The sequence below is a fragment of the Notamacropus eugenii genome, chromosome 2, assembly GCF_028372415.1.
Source record: "Notamacropus eugenii isolate mMacEug1 chromosome 2, mMacEug1.pri_v2, whole genome shotgun sequence".
In the NCBI taxonomy this organism is placed as follows: Eukaryota; Metazoa; Chordata; class Mammalia; order Diprotodontia; family Macropodidae; genus Notamacropus; species Notamacropus eugenii.
In genome coordinates, this window is record NC_092873.1 from 514,650,519 (window position 1) to 514,672,449 (window position 21,931).

A 21,931-nucleotide genomic window follows, 5' to 3' on the forward strand; every position below is an offset into this window, starting at 1 on the left:
AGCTTGGGGCTGGGTTCAAATCTGCTCTAGCACACGTAGGGGCTATCTGATGCAGGGAAAAATGATTTAACTTCCGATAGCCTCAAAGAGCTCCCATGGAGAGTGGTTCCCAATGGTTTTTGTCCTCCAATCCCCTTTCAACAACAACAAAAACGTGTTGCGAACCCTCAGGGTAATTTAATATGCTACTCATAAAATTCTGCAATTATTCACTGCTTAAGGTGCCATGAAAATATTTTTCAGTGTGAACCTCTTGTTCCACCATCATAAACCGAACCAGTGAATGGGAACCATTGCCCTGGGAGTCATATATTCATAAGTCACACAGATGGTCATGTAATACTCACTGGTTGGAACATGGAGTTCCCTAGACTGATGTCGCAGGTCCTTCTTGTTTTGTTGGGCCCCATAGGATAGAGCTAGGAGAAATGAATGGGACTTACTGAGAAACCAAGAAAACTTGATGTTCGATAGGTAAAGAAAGAAGAGACATTTATTAAACTGTTATTCTATGCCAGACACTGAGTCAGCAAACATTTCCTAACAATGAGTGGAAGGGGGCCACCTCAAGACTTGTTGGGATTCCACTTCCTGGAAGTCTCCTGGAAAAGCCAGGATAACCCTTAGCAGGAATGCTATAGAGGTGATCCCCTGTGAATTGGAGGTTGAGGTGAGAAGGGACCCCAGAGGCCATCTAGCTCCATCCCCCTCTCATTTCATTGAGGCCCAGAGGGGAAATGAACATACAGGGCCTCTGATTTCCCAGCTAGGGTTTCCTACTGTCTTCAAATACCATAATTCATGTAAACTGATGAATCCAACAGACTTAATATGTCCCTGACCTAGAGGTTGAGCACTAGGCCTTCAATGGGGGCTTGGGGAGGTCACAGGGGGATTTCTTCTCTATGCCCCTCTCCTCTTCTTTCCTCTCCTTCCCAACCCAAAGCCAAGTCAACACTGACTTGACCCCTGGGTTCTCTGGGATAGCTTAGTAATCTGAGGATAGGGGCAGGTGTGGACCATGGAGTGGGATGTTGTCTTTGTGGGCTGGGAACTCTGTGTACCTTTCTGGACTTCAGTTTTGACCTGGCTGGGAGACCTCCAGATGGGAACTTGGGGCCCCTTTGTTCCAACCGGAAGTTGGGCTGTTTATTCTGCTTTCTCTGAGGAGCTTTGTAGGGCTGTGGGCAGAATGTCAGTTGTGGTTAGAACTGGCTATATGAATGAATGAATCACCAGGGACCACAGACCCCATGGGAGAACCCTACCCTATTCCCCTTCCCCTTCCTCATCCTTCCCCCAAACCCTTTCCAGCACCCAACACTTAGCACCCTTCACACTCAGAGCTTCTAGTTGATGTTAATCCAGCACTTTAGAGCTTACGAAATTCTTTCCTAGAAATGATCCTGAGGTGGATCATCCCCATTTTACAGAAGAGGAAACTAAGATTCAGAGCAGGGAATGACATCCAAAGTCAAAAGGTTAAGGAGGAGAGTACAGGTCTAGTGCTGCCAGACCAGTAGGGATCATTAAGAGAGAGGAACAATGAGTAAGATTCTGGACTTGGAGGCAAGTGGACCTAGGTTTGAATTCTACCTCAGATTCTTACCAACTGGGAAACCTGGACCAAGTCACTTAACTTGTCTGGGTATTGGTTTACTTGTCTGTAAAATGATGACCCTCTAAGATCTCATCTGGTTCTGAATCTGGGTTCCTATGTAAGATCTGGGTTCAAGTAAAAAGACCTCTAATGCTTTCTTTGTGATTTTGGATGAGTCACTTTCTGGACTTCAGTTTGCTCTTGGGTAAAATCAGTCAATCAACAAACACTTCCTACGTGCTGGGCACTGGGCTAAATGCTGAGGATGCAAAGAATGTCCAAAACAGTGATGGTCCCTGCCCTCAGGGATCTCACAGTCTAATGCAGTGGCTTAGATGGTCCCATAGCCAATAAGGGTGAAAACCCAAGTCTCCTTTTTAATAGATCCACAATCTAGTAAGGGAGATGAGACATGGGCACCAGTACTCCCAATATAAACCATTTTGTCTCAATTAACCATAGAATGTGACAAGATCCAAAAGGTGTTATAGTAATGATGGCACGTATATAATGCTTCAAGGGTCACAGAGTGCTTTACAAATATCATCCCATCTGATCCTCACAATAAGCCTAGGAAGTATGTTCTATTATTATTCCCATTTTACAGGTGAGAAAACTGAGGAAGACAGAGGTTAAATGACACACCACTTGTAAGTGTCTGAGGTTGGATTTGAACTCAGGTCTTCCTGACTCCAGGGCCAGTGCTCTATCCACTATAGTGCCACCAGCTGCCCCAGGGTGTCACTTCTTAAGCAGAGGAGTGATAGGATGTGGCTCATTCTTTAATATCATTTTTCCACTTGTGTGGAGGATGGATTACAGAAACTTGAAGTAAGGAGACCCATTAGAAGGTGGTGGCTGTGGGCCAGAGAAGAGATGATAAAGGTCCAAAGTAGGTTGTTATAGTGTGAATAGAAAAAAGAGGATGAATGAGAGAGATGTTAAGAAAAAAGAACAAGACTTGATTGCTGATTGGATATGGCGGTGTAAGAGAGAAAAGAATTGGGAGAGACCCCCAGATGGCAAACCTTCATTATTCACAAGAGGATGGTGCCCTCAGCAGAAACAGGGGAGTTTGGAGAAGGAGTGGGTTCATTGGGAAAGGTGATGAGCTCCATTTTGAACATGCCAAAGTTGAGATGGGACATCCAGAGGGAAGCATACACTAGATAGTTGGAGTTGTGGAACAGAGAAGGCTGAGGGGGCAAAGGTGATTTTAAATCATCTTTGTAAAGAAGATGGCTGAATCTCTGGAGGCTAATAGGGTCATGGAGAAAACAAGGCTCCAAGGCTTAGCCCTGGGGCATACCCTGCACATGGTAGGTCAGGACAGGGATCATTGTTGTTCTTTGAGGGTGATGTCTTGGCTTGCCCATTAGTTGGAGTTAAGTGAACTAGAGCGGCCTGTCAGCTTCACTCTCTCCTCAAGTGGCAAGACATAAGTCAAGATGACTAGTGATGGCCTGGGATGCAGTGCGGGACCGTGGCCTTTCTAAATTAAGATCTTTCCTAGCCTTCAGTTTGTCTAAGACAACATCCATTCAATGACTAAGGGTTAAGTAAGAACTGAGACAAAATATGGCCTTGATTACCATCACCAAAAAATGTCGGGGATTATGGACCTGAAAAGGAGACCAAGATGGAGTGGTCAGGTAGGTAGGGTGAGAATCAGGAGAGAACAGTGTCCTGAAAACCCAGAGAGAAGAGGATTTCCTGGAGGAGAAGATGGTCAACAGCCAAATGCTATGAAGAGGTTCAGAGGGATGAGGCCCGAGAAAAGACCACTGTAGCCACAAAGGGGTCACTGGGGACCCTGCAGAAGGTTTCATTGAGTGATGGGAACAGAAGCCAGATTACCAGGTGTTGAGGAATGAGTGGGAGGTGAGAAAGGGAAATCCCTGACCCTTTTGTGGGGCTTTGAAATGTGCTGCATTGGATATGTTAGCTAATTTGAGCAAGTCCCTTGGGGACCGCTCTGGGCCTCAGTTTGGTTTCTGTAAAGTAGAATAATAATCCCTGTCTAGAGAAACTGAGACAGAAGCCATATCCGAAGTTTTATTTTATTTTATTGAGCTTTCCCAAGAATAAAACTCTGGGGTGGAGTCAGTGAGCCCTGTTGAGAGTCAGGCCCTCAAAGCTGAACCCAGTCTGGATGAGCCTAGCTGCCTCCAGGAGGCTCCGGGCAAGGCCTGCTTGTGTCTCAATGTCAGTGATTTTTCTGGGCTCTCCAGAGGGGCAAAGCAGTCATTCCTTTCATGTAAATCTGTTTGCAATCTTCAGAAAGCTCCAAATTTTCTCCTGTACTAATCACTTTCCTGTCACATAGGAGAAAATTGTATCCAAACCCTTCCTCTTGATGTCTCCTCCTCTTCCTCAGTCCTGCTTTGCTGATTTCTCTCACTGGCCATGTCTGCCCATCCCAACGTGCCTTCTGGAACTGGGGGCCATGATGACCAAGCTCACCTTTATCCTGTACCTCCTTCCCTGGCCTCTGCTAAGGCTTGGCGTGGCTCCTCACAACCGCCAACGACCCTCCTCTTCACTGACGGCTCCACCTTCACGCCCTCCCGCCTCCCTGGCATGGGAGGAGCAGTCAGAATATTCCATACTCCCCCATGCTCCTTGTACACCTCCCTTTCCTAATTTCACTCAGTCAAGTCAGGCACTAAATGTTAATTAAGCACCTACTATGTGCCAGGAACTGTGCCAAGGGCAGGGGATATAAAGAAAGGTGAAAACAGCCTCTGCTCTTGAGAAGCTCACAATCTAATGAGGAAGACAGTGTACAAATGGCTATATATAAACAAGATATATACATGTGAGAAATCGGAAATAATTATTAGAAGAAAGGCGCTAGAATTGAAAAGAATTGGGAAAGGCTTCATGGGGGGGTGTGTTTGAGCTGAGACCTGAAGGAAGCCAGCAAGAGGAGGGGGAGCAGCCAGGGACAGTGCATGGAGTCTGGAGATGAAACATCTGGGGGAGAAAGAGCAAAGAGGCCGGGGAGATGGGGAGGAGAAGAAGAGGGGAATGAGAAGAGAGAGAGCGGGGGAGGGAGAAAGAAATGGGAGAGAGGTGGGAGAGAAAGGAGAGAGGGAGGGGGAGAGAAATAAACATATGGAGGATGGAGAGATTGGTAGATGGATAATGTGTGTTTATAGGAATGTGTATATATATATGTATATATGGGAAGAGAGTTAGATGGATAATAGGTACATAGAGGGATGGGTGGGTGGATGAATGTGTGTGTGCATATATATGGGTGTACGTGTGTGTGTGTGTGAGTGTGTGTAAGATGTAAGAAGACTGGAGAGGGAGGGAGAGCCGAGTTACGAGGGGGAGTTCCAGATGCCAAGCAGGGTTTCCAACTCTCCCAGAGGTCGCAGGGGCTGTTGGTGCTCACTGACGCCATCAGACCTGGGCTCCTTTTCTTCTTGGCTCAGCTCTCAGTGGCTGCAGTGTCCTGGCCCCTGCTCATTCTCTCTCTTTCCAGGGGTCCAAGACCTGCTCTTCTCCTCTTCCTCAAGTCCTGAATTCCTTAAAAACATGGTGGTTCAGAACTCAGGCCTGCCGTGGACCCTTGGGCCACCTCTTAAGGGAAGATGGTTGGATTGGATGAGCTCTGAGATCCCTTCACAATGAGTCAGTCAGCAAACATTGATTATGTGCCCTTAGCTGTACTAAGTTCTGGGGTTACAAAGAAAGACCAAGACACCCTCCCAACCCCCCAGGAAGCCGCAGTCTGAAGGAGGAGACAACATCCAGTGTTTTCTATGTGTTTGGTACAGATTTACATGAGTATGTGATGATTTGCCCAAACAGAATATAAGTCCTCAAGGGCTTTTACCTTCCCGTAGCCAGGTGCCCAGCACAGGCAAGGCATTGACTACATTTTTGATGGATGACTGCTTGGGAGGGTACCCCAGCCGGCACGGTGGTGGTCTCCAGCTGTGCTGTTTGCTCTCTCTGTGACTTGGAGGAAACACCCTCCCCTTGCCTCACCCAAAATGACTTGATGACTTAGCTGACCCAGGATGCCCCTTCCAGCTTGCCCATTTTGCAGTTCTGCCTGGCCCTGGCCCCTGACTGGACACATGCAAGATGACTGGAAGAATTCAGTGAGCCCAGACTTGAGGAGAGATGGGTAGCTTCTTTCTTCATCAGGCATCAGGCCCTGGTCTCCCATGGCTGCCTGCTCCTCTCTCCTTGGCCTAGGCTGACCCCAGGGCAATTGCTGGGGAACAGTGACCTCCCTCTTCTCTGGATCTTATTGGCTCATAGAACTCTAGGGAACAGTACGTCCTGCCAGGCTGGTTCCTGGCCAGGGTCCTGGGCCAGCAGCCTCCTGCATCCCCTTCTCTCCCTTCCCTCCAACCTCCAAAGGCCTCTTTCCTGCCTGTCAGCACTGGGACAGATGAGATGGTACAGAGTAGAAAAACCCCCGCCCTGGGAGAAGGGAAGGGCTTGAGTTGGGAGATCTGGGTTTTAGTTCTAATTAATAATAATAACTGTTATACATGGCCACTGGCGTCCCTCCAACTAGATATTTTGTGATTCAGTGAATAATAACAGTGGCTTTCAGTTTCTGACAAAGAGCTTTGCATACTTTATTTCATCAGAGTTCATAATGACCTTGTTATTATCCCCATTTTACAGAGGATGAAACTGAGGTGGGAGGGGAGCCCAAAGGACGCGTGTGCCATATTTGGATCAGGGCTTCTGTGTCCCAGGTCAGCGATCCAACCAGCCCCTGAACTGAACTCACTGGGGTGAGCATTAAAGCAGGAGGGCCCTCCAAGTCCCTCACCTCTAGTCTGAAAGAGCCATCATGCTAAAACTTCATTCAGCTTTACAAGAAAATTTGGAGCCATTGTTTGTTTTTCTATCACTGACACTTTTCACTGTATTTTTCTTTCCTCTCCCAGGGAGCTGTCCCTTATAATAATAAGACTTTAAGGTTTATAAAGTGTTTTATTATTTGATCTTAAAACAAAGACTGAAAAAGAAGGGAAGAAAACAGTTCAGCCAACCTAACCCACATATTGAAATAATCTGAGTTGTTTGCCATGTTCCAGACCCATAATCCCCCACCTCTGCAAAGAAGCAAGAGAAGGTGTCTTCTCATAGTTCTTGTTTGGGGCCAAGCTTGTGAAAATGGTTAAAAATGGCTAAAGATAAAATGATCTCTGGCCTGGGTGACATCCTCCTCATCCTTATCTAGTCCCCATTTCTCTAGTGCTTTCCTCACAACAGCCTTTCTAGGTAGAGTGTGCAAGTGTTATTACACCACTTTATAGATTAGGAAACTGAGTCCCATAGCAGTGAAGTGAGTTGCCCCCTGTCACCCGACTAGCAAGTTTTGGAGTATGGTCTCCAAGCAACAGTTCTGACTCAGATTCTAGGGCTCTCATTTCAACCCTGATGCCGGGGATGTTAGAACACTCCCCTCCCACCTTCTTCCTGGGAGAGGATCAGGCCAGCAGGAAGGCAGGCTAGAACTTCCTCAGAGGGAGGGGTTAGGCTGTCATGGGTGATCTGTATATCTGGATGAGCCTTTGATCAGGGGGGTGGAGAGGAGTCGGGCCAGCTGAGGCCCCTCCCAAAGCCAGAACACCGTTGTGGTTCTTGGTCTGTGACTTTGCTGTGTGGTCTGGCTCTGGAGTGGGGGCCCAGGCCAGGGTCCTTGTCATCCTCGGATTGGTGAGCTCAGGAGCGGTGGCACCAGGTGAGTTAGAAGGTGAATTTCTCTTCACACCTGTGCTCAGAGCTCCCTCTGGTTCTTGCAGGCTGTCTAGGGCGTTTCTGACTAGCCCCATGTCAGTGGAAAGAGGCCTAGGCTGGGAGCCAGGGGACATGGGTTTAAGTTTTAACTTTGCTGCTTATGGCTGGGGTAACCTTGCACAAAATGACCTGAACTCTCAGAGCCTCGGTTTCCTCATGTGGAAAATGGGCTGGCTTTGGTCGTCTCTAAGGGCCTTTCCAGCCCTAATCCTACAGCAGTGTGTGTGTGTGTGTGTGTGTGTGTGTGTGTGTGTGTGTGTGTGTGTGTGTGTGTGTGTGTGTGTGCATGCACACTTGTTGAGAAGCTTAGCCTAGCCTCATATAGCTTGTCCTCAGAGCCCAGGAGCTGGTTCAGAGGATCTTTTCACCAGGGACATACTTATGGCCTGGAAGTCAGGCCTCCAGCCGCCACCCCCACCCCCCCACCCCCCCCCACCCCCCCCCACCCCCCCCCCCCCCCCCCGCCCCACTAGTTCCAATCCTTGGCTTCTGCCCCTGACCATTCAGACCAGTGATGAGTGGGGATGGAGGCTGCTAGTTATTGCACAAACAGACCAAGGGATCTTCTCAGGATCTGTCTTAGGATCCACTTGCTTGGACCCCCTGTATCCTCCAGGAAGTCTTCCTTGCTTGCTTCTTTAGATGACAGGGCCCTGGACTTGGAGTTCAAATCTTGCCAGCAGTGTGACCCTGGGTGAGTTGATTGACCTTTCTGTGCCTCAGCTTCCTCCCTCTGGCTCCATTTCAATCACCTTCTTTGTACACTGAGAGCTAGTCAGGATGGCCCAAACTGCTAATTAATTCTGCATTTGGTATCGTAACTCAGGGCTCTTTCTATGTGTGCTGACTTGGTCTCCCTGGCTGGATTGTAAAGTCCTCTAGGGGAAGACCCTGTCTTCAGCTTTGGGTGAGATGCCACCCTGTCAGGCTTAGAATCTGGGGGGGGTGGGTAGGGTGGGGGTCCCAACAGGTCCTCAGATGTCCCTCACATCCTTTGTTCTCTTTCCCAGGGTCAGCCACAGAAGGTACCTTACAACATGATATTCTGAAAGGGAGTTTGGGATGTAATCTACCAGAACTGGAAGAATGCTAGAACATAGAAAATGCACACAGAATGTTAGAGACAGAAGGGATGTGACCCTGAGAAGGGTTGTCTTTGGAGTCAGATGTAGCTTCACCTCCTGACCCTGTCACTTACTGCCTGGGTAAGGCAGCTAGGTGTCACAGTGGACAGAATACTGGGTGTGGAGTCTGGAAAACTGGGTTCAAATCCAGCCTCAGACACTTGCTAATTTTGTGACTTTGGATGAGTCACTTAGCTGTTCTCTGCCTCAGTTTCTTCAGCTGAAAATGGGGAGCACCCGCCTCTCAGGGTTGTTATGGGGCTTAAATGAGATGATATTTGAAAGGTGCGTAATATAGTACTTGACACATAGTAGGAATTTAGTTACCTCCCTCTCCTCTCTATGTGACCTTGACCTCTCTGGGCCTGTTTCCTAGATGGCTCTAAGATCCCAACCTTGCTTTGAATCTATGGTCCTATGATCATGAGTCCAACCCTCTCATCTTAGAGAGGAGGATGTGTGGGCCCAGATAGGGGAAGGGTCTTCCCTACGGGGCCAAAGAACTGGGGCTAGGATCCAGGACCCTGCTTTAGTGATGAGTTTAGACTTCCAAAAGAAGCATGCCCCGACCAGGTGCAGTGGTTTCTTACAAAGAGGAAAGAGGTGGAGCCTGGAGTGCAGCCCAGGGAGGTTTCCAGGCTAGATGGCATGGATAATATTCTGATTGGAGATTTCCCAGGTGGCAGGAATCTGTGGCAGATGCTGGGAAGCCAAGGACCTGGCTGGGGAGGCAGAAGGCTCCTTGTGCCCAGCCCCTGAAGCTCTCCTTTGCCCCTACCTGCCCCTTTTCTTTGCCTGGACAGATAGTCAGAGAGCCAGCTTTCTTTCCTTTGCTAACAGCTTGTGATCTCAGAAGGCTGATGGGCTGCCCTGCTCTGGGGCTGTGGAAATGTACCAGGGAGTCAGGAGTGCGCAAAGTGGAATGGGCATGGCCTTCCCTTTCTTTCTTTTCCCCTCTGTCTTCTTTTGCTTTCTTCCTTCTTTCCCTTGCTCTCTCTCTCTCCTCTCTCCATCTCTTCCCTCTCTTTTCCTTGTTTCTCTCACCTCCTCTCTCTCTTGTCCCTCTTTCCTTTTCTGCCTCCACTCCCTTGTCTTTGCATTCTCTTTCTCTGTCTTCCTCCTCTGTCTTGCCCTCTCTTACTCCCATTTCCCTTTCCCCTTCTGTTTTTTCTCTGGTGGTACTTTCCTTCCTTTCTTTTCTCCCCATGTATGTCTCTCCACCCTCTCATTCTCTCTCTCTCTCTCTCTCTCTCTCTCTCTCTCTCTCTCTGTCTCTCTGTCTCTCTCTGTCTCTGTCTCTGTCTCTGTCTCTCTCTCTCTCTCTCTCCCTCTCTCTCTCTGTCTCTCTGTCTCTGTCTCTGTCTCTGTCTCTGTCTCTGTCTCTCTCTCTCTCCCTCTGTCCTTTTCCCCCATTTTCCTCTCCTGTGAACCTTCTCATCTTCCTGGCAGGTTCTCCTTCCCACCTTGTGGGTTATTAGCCCCAGAACAGAGTCTGTGATGATGACAAACGATATATTTGACTTTTAAGGTGCTTTTTAAAAAAGCCCCTCCCCCAGTCTCTGCTCCCCTGGCCCAGAAGTGGGTCACTTGTGGGGTGATGGTGAGCGGGCCGCCATCTCGAGGTAATGCATCTGGTTGCCATGGGGACCCAGAGGCAGCATCCGTCAACAGCCTTAAAAATTTGACAGCTGAGTGAGACTGAAGATTTTTAATGAGGCCAGACACTCAGTTCCTTTCAGTCCCCTAATATTCTAAAAATACTCCATCCATCTTGTTAATATTTCCAGGGTCTCCAGGGTGTAAATTAATGTGGATAACTGAGGCACGGCCCTTGGGGGTTTTGACACCTGAGAGGCTTTGTCTGAGAGGGTGGTGCTGCCGGTGGGTGGGCTGGCGCACAACGGGGGCACCAGGCTTAGCCCTGTGGCACGTGCCTGTCACCAGCCAGCTCTCCTGCCCCCCTCCCACTGAGCCAGGCCTGCCTTTCTTGGAGAGGGTGAGGGAAGAGAGAAAGAAAGGAGTCAGGGGAGAGGTGGAAAGAGAGGAAAGGAGAGAAAAGGAGGGGAGAGGCAGGGAGAGAAGGAGAGAAGAGGGGAGAAAAAGAAAAGGAGAGGGGAGGAGGGAACGAGTGGAAGGGAAAGAAAAGAAGGAAGAGGGGAACCAGTCCCCTTGTATTATAGGTGAGGAAACTGAGGCCAGACAGGGAGAATGACTTGGCTTGAGTCTGTAGTAAAGAGGAAAAGTGAACGAGGAGAGCTCATTCTAATTCTAAGGGGACCCTGGAAGCTCAGCCCCACCTAAGGTTCCTTTCCATCTCCAAATCCAAGTCCACCTCTCCTTTTTCCATCCCCTCTTCTACTTCTCTTTCATCCTGGTAGAGAAATGTCCTTAGGCTTGGCCAATGAGTTAATCTGTTTTGCTTAATTATGTCTTTGGATATACTTCTACAGGGAGGAGCCCTTCCCACCCCCCCAGACTGTAAGCTTGGGGAGGGCAGGAGGTTGTACTTTGTTGTGTATCTCCCATGCCTCCCAAGGTGCCTGGCTCACCACAGCCATTTAATGGATGCTCCACTGACTTGTCAGTGAGGATGGTTCTTTCGTGGGAGGGGTGAGTTTGAGAAGAAAGTGAAAAGAGAGAGGGGAAGAAGAGAAAAGGGAGAGGGGAGAAGAACAGAGTGAGAAGGGGATAGAAAAGGAAGGAGAGAGTAAGGAATTTAGAAGAGGGAAGTCGAGAACCCCATGTATGTCTCTGTGAGGGAAGCCCTCCCTCTGCTGATGGGCTATGCTAGTGTCAGGGGATACAAAAATACAAAGGAATTCATCCCTGCCCTCAAGGAGCTCACATTTTATGGCGAGAGACAACAAGTTCCTATCTAAGAATAAAGAGCGAAACATTCCACAGGCATTTAGTAAGTCCTACCGGGCACCAGGCACAATGCTAAGCGCTAAGGATGCAAAGGAAGAAAAAGGAAAAAGCGCCCAGAATTCCTGCCCTCAATGAGCGAACTGTCTAATTCGGGAGACAAAATTCCAACAAGCCAGTGCAGGCAAGAGATAACTTGAGTGATAAGATACAACTACTACTAATTACTATAAGTAATAACATACTATATTAGAATATAAATTAATAATAATGATATATTATATGATCTACTATATATAACATGAATAATACATACTTTATAAGTAAATAAGCATGCAACTACTTATAAGATATAGTCACAGAATAATCAGAAGGTGATGTCAGAAGCAGGGCACTAATTGGGGGCTACGTCTGTGACTTCATTGACGTCCGAAGCTTCCTGATGAGGACCCTTCCTCTAGCGAATGGAGGACGATGCCTTTTCTGCAGATTTGTTTTAAAGAGGTCCCTAGAGCCCATGAGAAGCTAGGACTTGGTCAGGGTCTCACAGTCACAAGTGGGATCTGAATCTGGGTCTTCCCGCCACAAATCTCCCCCACTCCCACCCCCACCCCCGTGTATCCTTTACTTACCTGTCAAAGCGATCTTCCTAAACTGCAGGTCTGACCCTGCAACGCCCCTGCTCAGTAACCCCCAGTGTCTCCCTATTAAAAGTAGAATCCTCTACTTGAGTTTACATACTTCTGGCTGCCTCCACTTACCTTTCCGTTCATCACTCACCTCCTCACTCTTCCTGGCATGTCCCTTCCCCTTCCAGCTCTGGGCATTTGCCTTGACTGTCCCTCTTTCTCTCTCTCTCCAGGCATCCCTGGCTTTCTTCAAGTCCTAATTAAACTCACTTCTACAGGAAGCCTTCCCTAGTCTCTCTTACTTCTAGAGCCTTCCCCCTGTTGATTATCCTATCCTTCCTTTGTCCAGGGTTATTTGCATGTTGTCTTCTCTGTTAGAGGGTGACATCCTTGAGGATGGAGGGACTGGCTTTTGCCTGGATCCACAGCTCTTAGCCCAGTGCCTGGAACATAGTAGGTGCCAAGCAGAGGTTTATCGACTGACTTTGGGACCAATGCTCCACTTACTATGCCAAAATAAAGTTAAGATAACACAGTTTCTTCCCCTTTAGAGAGCAGAGTGGGTAGGGGGTAGGTGGAAGAGAAGGAGGGAGGGAGGGCTGAGAGCACCTTCCTCCTCTTCCCCCACCTTCACCCTGCCCCATCTCACCCCCCCACCCCCCACGACTTTCTAGTGTGGCAATAATCATAGCTGACATTGACATACCACCTTAAGGTTTACAAAGCACTTAATATCCATTATCTCATTGGATCAAATGAAATCTGGTATGTAAAACACTTTAGGGTTTACAAAGAGGCTTTATAAATCATCATTATTGATATCACTGCTATTAATACAGTGAATTGAATTGAATCAGGCAGGGCAGGGCAGCGCAGATTGTGTCCTTGTCTTTTTTTTTTAATGTTTTTATATTTTTCAAGTATCAAGTATTTTAAAACTTAATCTCCACCTCCCACCTCCTTCCTTAAGCAAATGAAATTTAATTAGAAAATCCCCAAATCAAATCCCTCCATACGTAACTGTGTACAAATTCCCATATCAGCCATGTCCAAAAACACGTCTCTTTCTGCATCTCAGGTTCATTGCCTCTGTCAGGAGGTGAGAGCCATGTTCCATTTTCATTCTACTGTGCATGCTTGCGGTTTCTCATTTCATTGATCAGAGATCTGAAGTCTAAGTTGTTTTTCTCTAAAATGTTGTTGTTTAGTCATTTCTGTCATGTTTAACTCTTTGTGACCTCATTTGGAGTTTTCTTGGCAAAAACACTGCAGTAGTTTGTGCTTTCCTTCTCTAGCTCATTTTATAGATGAGGAAACTGAGGCAAACAGGGCAAAATGACTTGCCTAGGGTCAGAGAGCTAGGAAGTATCTGAGGCCAGATTTGAACTCAGGAAGAGGAATATTCCTGACTCCAGTCCCAGCCCTCTGCACTATGGTGCCACCTAGCTGCCCAGAGGTTATCATGGTGTACTTAGCTTTTCCAGTTCTGCTCCCTTCACTCTGCATCAGTTCATGGAGGTCTTCCTAGTTTCCTCTGAAATTGTCCATTTCATCATTTCTTGTGGAACAAGAGTATTCCACCTTATTCACATACCTTAATTTGCTCAGCTATTTCCCAGTAGGAGGACAGTCTCTCAGTTTCCAATTTTTGGCTACTTTCAAAAGAGTTGCTTTAAATATTTTTGTACATATGAGTCCTTTTCCTGTTTCTTCTATGTCTTTGGACTATGTAGTGGTATCTCTGTAGTAGTATTAGTAATGGTGGCAGTAGTGGTAGCAACAGCAGCAATAGTGGTAGTAGTGGTGGTGGCAGTAGTAGTAGAAGTAGTTGCTGTTGTGTTATGGGTTAAAAGATATGCACAGTTTAGTAACTTTCTGGGTATTCCAAATTGCTTTCTGCCTTTGATTCCATTTCAAAGGCTATGAAACAGACACAGAGAGATATAAGGATCTGCCCAGCTAGTAATTGTCAGAGCCAGGCTCCCATCCCTAGGTAGCTAGGAGAATAAAGCACTGAGCCTGGAATCAGGAAGGCCTGAGTTCAAATCCAGTCTCAGAAACTGACTAGCTGGGTGACCCTGGGCAAGTCACTTAATCACTGTCTGCTTCTGTTTCCTCAGCTGTAAAATGGGCATTAATAATAGCCCTACCTCTCAGCTAGGGAGTATCCAAAGAGTTAGTATTTGTCAAGTACTCAGCACAAGGCCTGGCCCACAGTAGGCACTCTATAAGTGCTAACTGGCTGTTATCCTACATTGTCTAACCTCAAATTTGCTTCTCTTTCTATTCTACCCTGTATGTCAGCACTGGGGTTTGTGTCTAGTTTGGAGCAAATAGGACTTTGCTCTCGGGTGTGGACATGGGAGGGGGAATGATTCTCAGACTTGATTTGGTCTTTGGGGCTCTTTACTAGGATGCTCTTTCCCCCCTAACTCTGTGTATCTGCTAACTGTTCTCTCTGCCTGCTTTTGCCCTCTTCCCCGACAAAATTTGCCTCAATTACAAGAATTCCCAGGTGGGGCTCTGGGGAAAGTCTTGTTCTTTTGTCTCTCTGTCTCTCTCTCTGTCTCTGTCTCTCTCTCTCTTTGTCTCTCTTGTCTGTCTCTCTCTCTTTTCTGGGACTCAATGGTCCTGAGCCCAGCCAGAACCTGGCTTAGCCAACAATGTCCAGCCCTCTCCAGACCTTTCTTTCACATTCACTGGTGGCTCAATCAAGGAGCATATCTGGTCTGATATGAATGAAGTTCAAAGTCCCAGGGTGGGGCACAGTTGGAAATCAAAATGACTTCCAGAGAGAAAGCAAGTCAGAGAGAGAGAGAGACAGAGACAAAGAGGGAGTGAGACAAAGAGAAAGGGGGAGAGAGAGAGAGAGAGAGAGAGAGAGAGAGAGAGAGAGAGAGAGAGAGAGAGAGAGAGAGAGGAAGAGAGGGAGGGAGGGAGGAAGAGAGGGAGAGGCAGTGGCTGTAGCTAAGCCTGTTTGGAGAGCTCCAAGTTGGAGGGCAGAATGAATGCTGACTCTAGTCTTTGGAAAGAGTATTGGGGGATCCCTCTCATGCTTCCAGTTACCTAGTACACGATGTTGGTGAGAAAGAGCCTCCTGGAGGGCATGGGGAGCCACTGAGCTGCTTGAGTAGGGGAATGACAGCCATGGTCCAACCTGTGCTTTAGGAGGATAAGCTTGGTTGCTGGATGTAGCTACTGGGCCAACAGTCAAGTGCCTGGGGTCCATGGGCACCACTGCCACTCACTGCCATCATGCCTTGGCTGAGAGAAGAGCCCATAGGTTAACTCCTGATGAAGGCCACGTTTGGCCCGAAAGCCAGGTGGAGCTTGGTCCTTTGTGTTGCTTGGGGTCACGTCAGGTCAGGGACCAGGGACAGCTTGGAATGGGAGCCAAGAGAAGCAGATGTTTCTCAGACTTTGTGGATGAATTTCTCTTCTCCCTTCTAGAGACAATTCCCTTCGTGTGACTGCCGTGGGTCATAGGGTTTGAGTTGGAAATGATCTCAAGGGACATAAGAGGCTTTTTATAGATGAACTAAAACCCAGAGAGGCTCAGCTTTTTGTTCAAGGTCACATAGTCAGTTAATAAACATTTATTAAGTACCTACTATGGGCCAGGCACAATGCTGAGCACTGGGAATTAAAAAAGAAAGTCACAAAAGACAGTCCCTGCCCTCAAGGAGCTTATAATCTGATTGAGAAGACAATATGCAAACAAGCTATATGGAGGATAAATAGGAAATAAATAAGAGAGGGGAGGCACTGGAATTAAGAGGTTGTTGGAAAGGCTTCCAGTAGATGTGGGATTTTAGTTGGGACTTAAAAGAAGCTGGGAAACCAGTAGGTGGAGAGGAAGAGGATCAGAGTACCTGGAGCTGAGAGATGGAGTGTCTGGTGTGTGCTAGACCAGCCAGGAGGCCGGTATCACTGGATGGAAGGCCACCTGGTGGAGAGCAGGGTGTAAGAAGACTGGAAATGTAGGAGGACATGAAGGATCTCGAATGCCTTATGGAGGCTTTTGTATTTGCTCCTGGAGGTGATAGGAAGTATTGGAGTTTACTGAGTAGGGAGGTGACATGTTGTGGTGATGGTGGTAGTTTGGTTGTTGCAGTCATGTCCGACTCTGTGACCCCATTTGGGGTTTTCGTGGGAGTGAAACTGGAGTGGTTTACCATTTCCTTTTCTAGCTCATTTTACAGATGAGGAAACCGAGACAGAGTGAAGTGACTTGCCCAAGGTCACACAGGTCTGAGGCCAGATCTGAACTCAGAAAGAGGAGTCTTCCTGATCTCAGGCCCAGTGTTCTATCACTCTGCCTAGCTGTCCTGAGATGGTTAGACCTGAGATTTAGGAAAATCACTTTGGTGGCTGAATGAAGGATGGTTTGGAGGCAAGCAGACTTATCAGCAGAGAGGTTAGGGCAGGTTAGGTAGATCTGAGAATTCTCAGCATAGAGATGATAATTAAATCTGTGGAAGCTGATGAGATCACCAACTGAAATAGTGTAGAGGGAGAAGTCAAAAGGGGGGGGTCTAGGTCAGAATCCTGGAAGACACTGGAGGGCATCAACTGGATAAGGAGACTGAGGAGCAGTCAGAGAGGCAAGAGGAGAACGAGGAAGGGGAGAGGGCTGAAAACCTAGAGAGAAGAAAGTATCAAGGAGGAAAGAGTGATCACCAGTATCAGAAGCTACAGAAAGGTCAAAGAGAAGAAGGACTGAGACAAGGCCAGGCTGGAATGGGAATCCTCTGCCTTAAGTCCACTGCTTCCTGCTCTGTAGCTACAGGGCACCCTTGGCTTCAGTGGGTGGCTCTCTGCTCTCCAGATTCACTGTCCAATTTCCCCTTGCCCCCTCCTCCCCATGACAGTGTTCTCTGTTAGAGAATACTGCTTAGTTGATATTATTGACATCTGAGTCTTCTAGGTGAATTTGGGGAGGCACTCCAATCAGAATCCCCTTGGGGCATCAATGTCTGGCACTCGCCTCCTCAGCAATACCTGTGTTCTCTGGTCCATTCCTTGGAGGTAGTGTGGAGCTTACTCCTCATCCTATCTTTGAGGAGGATCTTTTATTGACCTTGTCTTGGAATTTGATGGGCTCTGGGATGAAACCGAAACCCCTTCCATACCAAGTACAGGGCTGTAGAGAGACATACATAGAATGACCCAGTTGGGAAAGAGCTTAGGGAGCATCAGAGCAAGGAGGGGCCTTAGAGACCATTTAATCTGAGCCCCTAAGAAATTAAGGTTGAGAGTGGATTACACCACTAGTCAAGCCCTGGGGCAAGATTTGAACCCAGTTTTTGTCTCTAGTTTCTTACGACTGACATCTCACGAAGTCTTAGAGTTGTCCCAATGAGTCATCAGTCAATAGATATTTATTAAGTATGTATTGTTAGCCAGGCATTGTGCTGAGCTCTGGGAATTCAGAAGGAATCCCCCCAAAACCAAATAAACCACAAAACAAACCAGTGAATAGCCCCTGACCTCAAGGACCATACCTCTAATGCAAACAGCTTTATAAAAGCATGATATAGACCAGCTAAGTTTAGAGATAACCCACACAGGGAAGGCACTGGAATTAAGGAGGATGGAGAAAGGCTTCCTGTAGAAGGTAAGCCTTTAGCTGGGACTTGTAAGAAGCTGGGAAAGGCAGAGATGAGGAGGTAGAGCATTCCAGGCATGGGGAGAGGCAGAGCAAATCAATGGAGCTGGGAGACAGAGCTGTGTTTGAGGAATAGCAGAGAGGCCAGTGTCTGCTATCTGGTATGTAAATATTGTCTTTGGAACCAGACAAAAACTCTGGAAACCAGTTTTTCCATCTCACCCAGTGTAGCTAGCACAGTGCTGAGCTCATCCACTCAGCTAATATTTATTGGACGTTTACTAGGTGGAGGACCCTTTGTTAGGGACCAAGAAGATCTGATCCAATGGAGTAGGAGAATAAGACATAAATGATCCAAGTGGGAAGGCCATTGGCTTTGGAGTCAGACCCCTCTCCTACTTGCTGCCCATGTGACCTTATGCAAGTCACTTAACCTGAATTTCCTCCTCTGTAAAATAAGGGAATTGAACTTGATGGCTTCTGAGGTCCTTTTCAGCTCTAGATTGCCTGGACTTGTAGCCAGAAAACTTGCTAGCTGTATGAAGGTGGGCAAGCCCTGTAACCTCTCTAATATCCCTGGGATAATAATACAGTGGGCTGTGAGGGAAGTGCTTTGTAAACATCAGGGTTTTAGAAATGGAAACGTAAATGGAAATGGGGAGAGGGAGAAGATTGGAGTCAAATTGCACTAATGACATGAGTGGCTTACTGCTTGTGCCTGGTTCAGAATCCTGTGGTGAAATGAGGCCCCTTACAAGGGGCCTTGAGAAGCATTTCATGTCCAGGATGGAGAAGGCTGCCCTGAATGGAAGCCAGCAGGGGTCAGGGGGAAAAACATTGAAGGTGGACTAGAATGCCCTGGGCTCAGGTCCAATGAGAGACTTTGTGAAAGTCCCTTTTCCTCTATGAGCCTCAGTTTCTCTATCTGTAAAGTGGAAGAAGAGTGGAAGAAAACACTCTAAAGTGCTGGAGAAACACTCTAAAAGTCCTGGAGTTATGAGCCATCCCATTGCCTTCAGGTAGGACCTTGACAGGCTGGGAAACAATGCTACTCAGGCAGGGCCAGGAGCCTAGGAGGCTGGACAGAGAGAGGGACTGGCTGACCCTTTGGCTGCAGTTCTAGTAATGGGGATGGGGGATGCTGAGGCTCTCCAGGGGCCTTTCTGGCTCTTGAGTGTGTGTGGGGGAAGGGTTGGCTGGTTTCTGTTCAGGGCAGTCCCTTCTGCTCAGTCCTTTGTGTCCCAGGAGCCTGGGCCCCTCTGGACAATGAGACCATTGAAGGGGAACAGCTGTGAGTTTTTCTGGCCCAGAGAGGGACCAGTACCTTCTGCGAGTGTTGCAGAGTTGGGAGGTGGGAAAACGCGTCTGTGTGACCAGCCATGTGTGAGGGACAGTGATAAAACTTTGGAGCCCCCTCCTGTGGGGTGACAAAAAGCAGCAGATGGTCTGCTACAGCAGCAGAGAAGACTGGGAGGGAGCTTAGAACAGGGGATGTCAGGGCTGGGAGGGGCCTGAGAACAGGGGATGTCAGAACAACAAAAGTTAGCGATGAGGAGAAAAGAGAGGAAGACTTCCTAGGTGGGTCTTAGAGACATTCCCTTAGATGGTGATGAGGTCCTTAGTGTGTTTGTTCTTGGTTGACAAAGAAGACCACACCATCAGAGAAATGGTGACATGACTTGAATTTGACTTTGTTTTGAGTGAGGGAGGGCTGTGCAGGTCACCAGCCTCACCTCCTCCAGAGCCATCTGGATCTAGTGATCAGATATTCATCAGGATGACTAGAGATGACCCAGGAGGAGGCAGTTGGGGTTAAGCAACTTGCCCAAGGTCACACAGTTGGTGAGTGTCAAATGTCTGAGGTGAGATTTGAACTCAGGTCCTCCTGACTCCTGCTCTATCTACTGCACCACCTAGGTGCCTCAAATGAGGTCCTATACTATGAAGAGAGGAGGGGTCAGACTCAAGAGAAGTTATAGAGCTAGAATAGCCCACACTGAGGGGTCAGAAAGAGGATAGCGGGGCAATTGGATGGCTGGAGGTGAGCCAGGAGGGTGTGGGGGCTCTGAGGTCCAGGGAGAAGAGATTATCAACAATGTCAAAGCTACTGGGGGGTGTGGGGGGTGTGCCTCTGTTGAGGTAGAGGTTAGAGCAACAACCGTGGAATGTGGTGCTTAGACCCTTGTTGACCCAAGGTGGTGAGGGCGGAGTCAGAGAGCAGACCATAAGGAAAGGAGGCCTAAAGCACAGGTCTTCCAGCTGACCTAGAGCTAGGAGGAGAGGTACTGACTAGTGCCTTGGCTGAGAGAGCCAGTATTCAACAAGGTCTGCCCAGGCGGGAGGACTGGGTTGGATCAACTAGATGATATTCCACAGACATAAATGTCGGGTCTGACACAGGTTCAAGAAATCAGTTTCCCAAGTAGAAGGTGACAGGAGCATGGTTAGGTAATAGTCTCTCTGAAGAAGAGCAGGGAGTTAGAAGCCCTTGAGCTCTGTACGAGTCAACCGTGTGATAGGGGATTCTCCGGCAGCCCTGGGAGAGGCAGAGCTCCCAGGAATAAAGAGGCAGTTGGCCTGGATGGACATCTGAGCAGTAGAGGCATCAGATAGGCTCTGCAGTTCGAGAAGGAACATTGTTCCGATGTGAGAGAGCTCAGAGGAGGGCAATGCTGACGGTGACTCTCATGTGAGCATCAGGAAGTGGGGGTGTTTAGCCGATAACTCTTCAAGCCCTGGGAAGAGGAATTAGACATGTTTTGTTTGTGCCCCCCCACTTTTTTTTGTTTGATATCAGGATGAAGTTCTCAACCATGGATGGGGTCCTAAAATGGGTTGGGGGCTGCCTTGGTAGAGAGTGGGCTCTTCCTCTTCGGAGGTCCCTCAAATAGAAGCCTGGAGTTCATGTCCAGTACATTATATCCGGAGCCTGAGGTGGCCTAGATGCCCCACCCCTCCCCAAAGGACAGTACAACTCTAAAACTCTATGAAAGGGGAGGAGAGATAGGGCAGTAGCTGGATACTCAAAAGAAGACTTGTTAGGATTGGGGGACCTGGGTCTATTTGTTGACAGATGAAAAGAAGCTGGTGGGAGGGTAATTTTGATAGAAGATGCCTGAGGATAGGGGAAGTCTAGATGAGGTCCACAGCCATTTATTGTGTAAGAGGTGGTCCTGCAGCTGATCCCTGCAGGAAGCCAAGGGTCTTGACAAGCAGAAGTGAGAGGAGGGAGGGCAGTCAGAGGATCCTCAGTTTAGGCCAGAAAGAGGTCTCAGAAGCCATCGATTCAATGCCTTCCTTTTACAGCTATAGAAAGTGAGGCCCAGGGAGAAGTGACTTACCCAGAGTCACCAAGCATCAGGCATGATCAGAATCCAAACCAATACCTTTTCCACAAGTAAGGTCCTAAAGCTGCAGGAGAGAGTGGTATCAAGGGAGCAGGCAGAGCAGGATTTACCTTGGCAGGTAAGGAAAGGAAGAGACAGTGGGCAGGGACTAGAGATCCGAAGAGAGGAGGAGGGGGCTTGTCACAAGACAGCATAGCACTAGGGTACTGTACTTAGATTTGGGAAGACTTGGGTTTGAATTGTGCCTCAGATGATTCTTTCACACTTCGTGATCCTACCGGGAAATGAAAGGATTGGAAGTCCCTCCCAGCTCTAAATCTATAATCCTATAATATTTTTACTTCATTTTACAGAAAAGGAAACTGAGGCCCAAAGAGAAAGTGAAATATCCAAGGCATCACCTTGGAGTAAGGAGCAACACAGGGTGATGGGCCAAGCCATGTGCAATTGTTTTGGCCTGTGTTCTCCGAAGGGGGTCATGTCTTGTTCCTCTAAGGTAACCTCTCTCCCCCACATCTGTTGAGGCCGGGCTGTGATTCTCAGTGTGAGAAGCCTCAGAGCCTGGGACCATCATTTCCACTTGGCTTCACCACCGAGTGCCCTGACATGATCTCAGGGCATCTTCTCACCCAAAGCAGTCCCCGTGACTGGTCTTGTTGGGCGTGGGGGTGGGTAGTGGCCTGGCTCTCCCAGCACCATTGGCCCTTGGCTGGGGTCCTGCCTCTGGGCTCAGCCAATGCCTCCTCTGGCCTCCCACTGTCCCCCAGCTGGTTCTCCCAGAAGAAGGGAGGGCAACCTCTTCATCCCAGCTGGGAACCAGCTGCCTCTCCTTGGCTGGGCCAGGAGTTCCCCATATAAGGAGCGGGGAGCCAGGCCATGCTCTTATCCCCGCTTTGTAGATGCTCCCCTTCCCCTTTCGGCTGTGGTGTGACTGCTCACTTTGAGTGAGGTGGGGGGAGCTAAAAATAGGTCCCAGC

The 21,931-nt window shown here is 48.2% G+C and overlaps 1 protein-coding gene across 11 annotated transcripts in view; it reads left to right on the top strand.

Moving 5' to 3' along the window:
* ACOT11 (acyl-CoA thioesterase 11) overlaps positions 1–21,931 on the top strand; it is an 85,281-nt gene that overhangs the window by 16,816 nt on the left and 46,534 nt on the right. The window contains exon 1 of one of the 11 annotated variants that reach the window (XM_072649561.1): positions 7,101–7,325. The exons of the other annotated variants lie outside the window; for them this stretch is intronic. The gene's annotated coding sequence lies outside the window, so the exon portion shown is untranslated. Of the gene's footprint in view, positions 1–7,100; positions 7,326–21,931 lie in introns of those variants that run through there. 11 annotated transcript variants of the gene reach the window in all.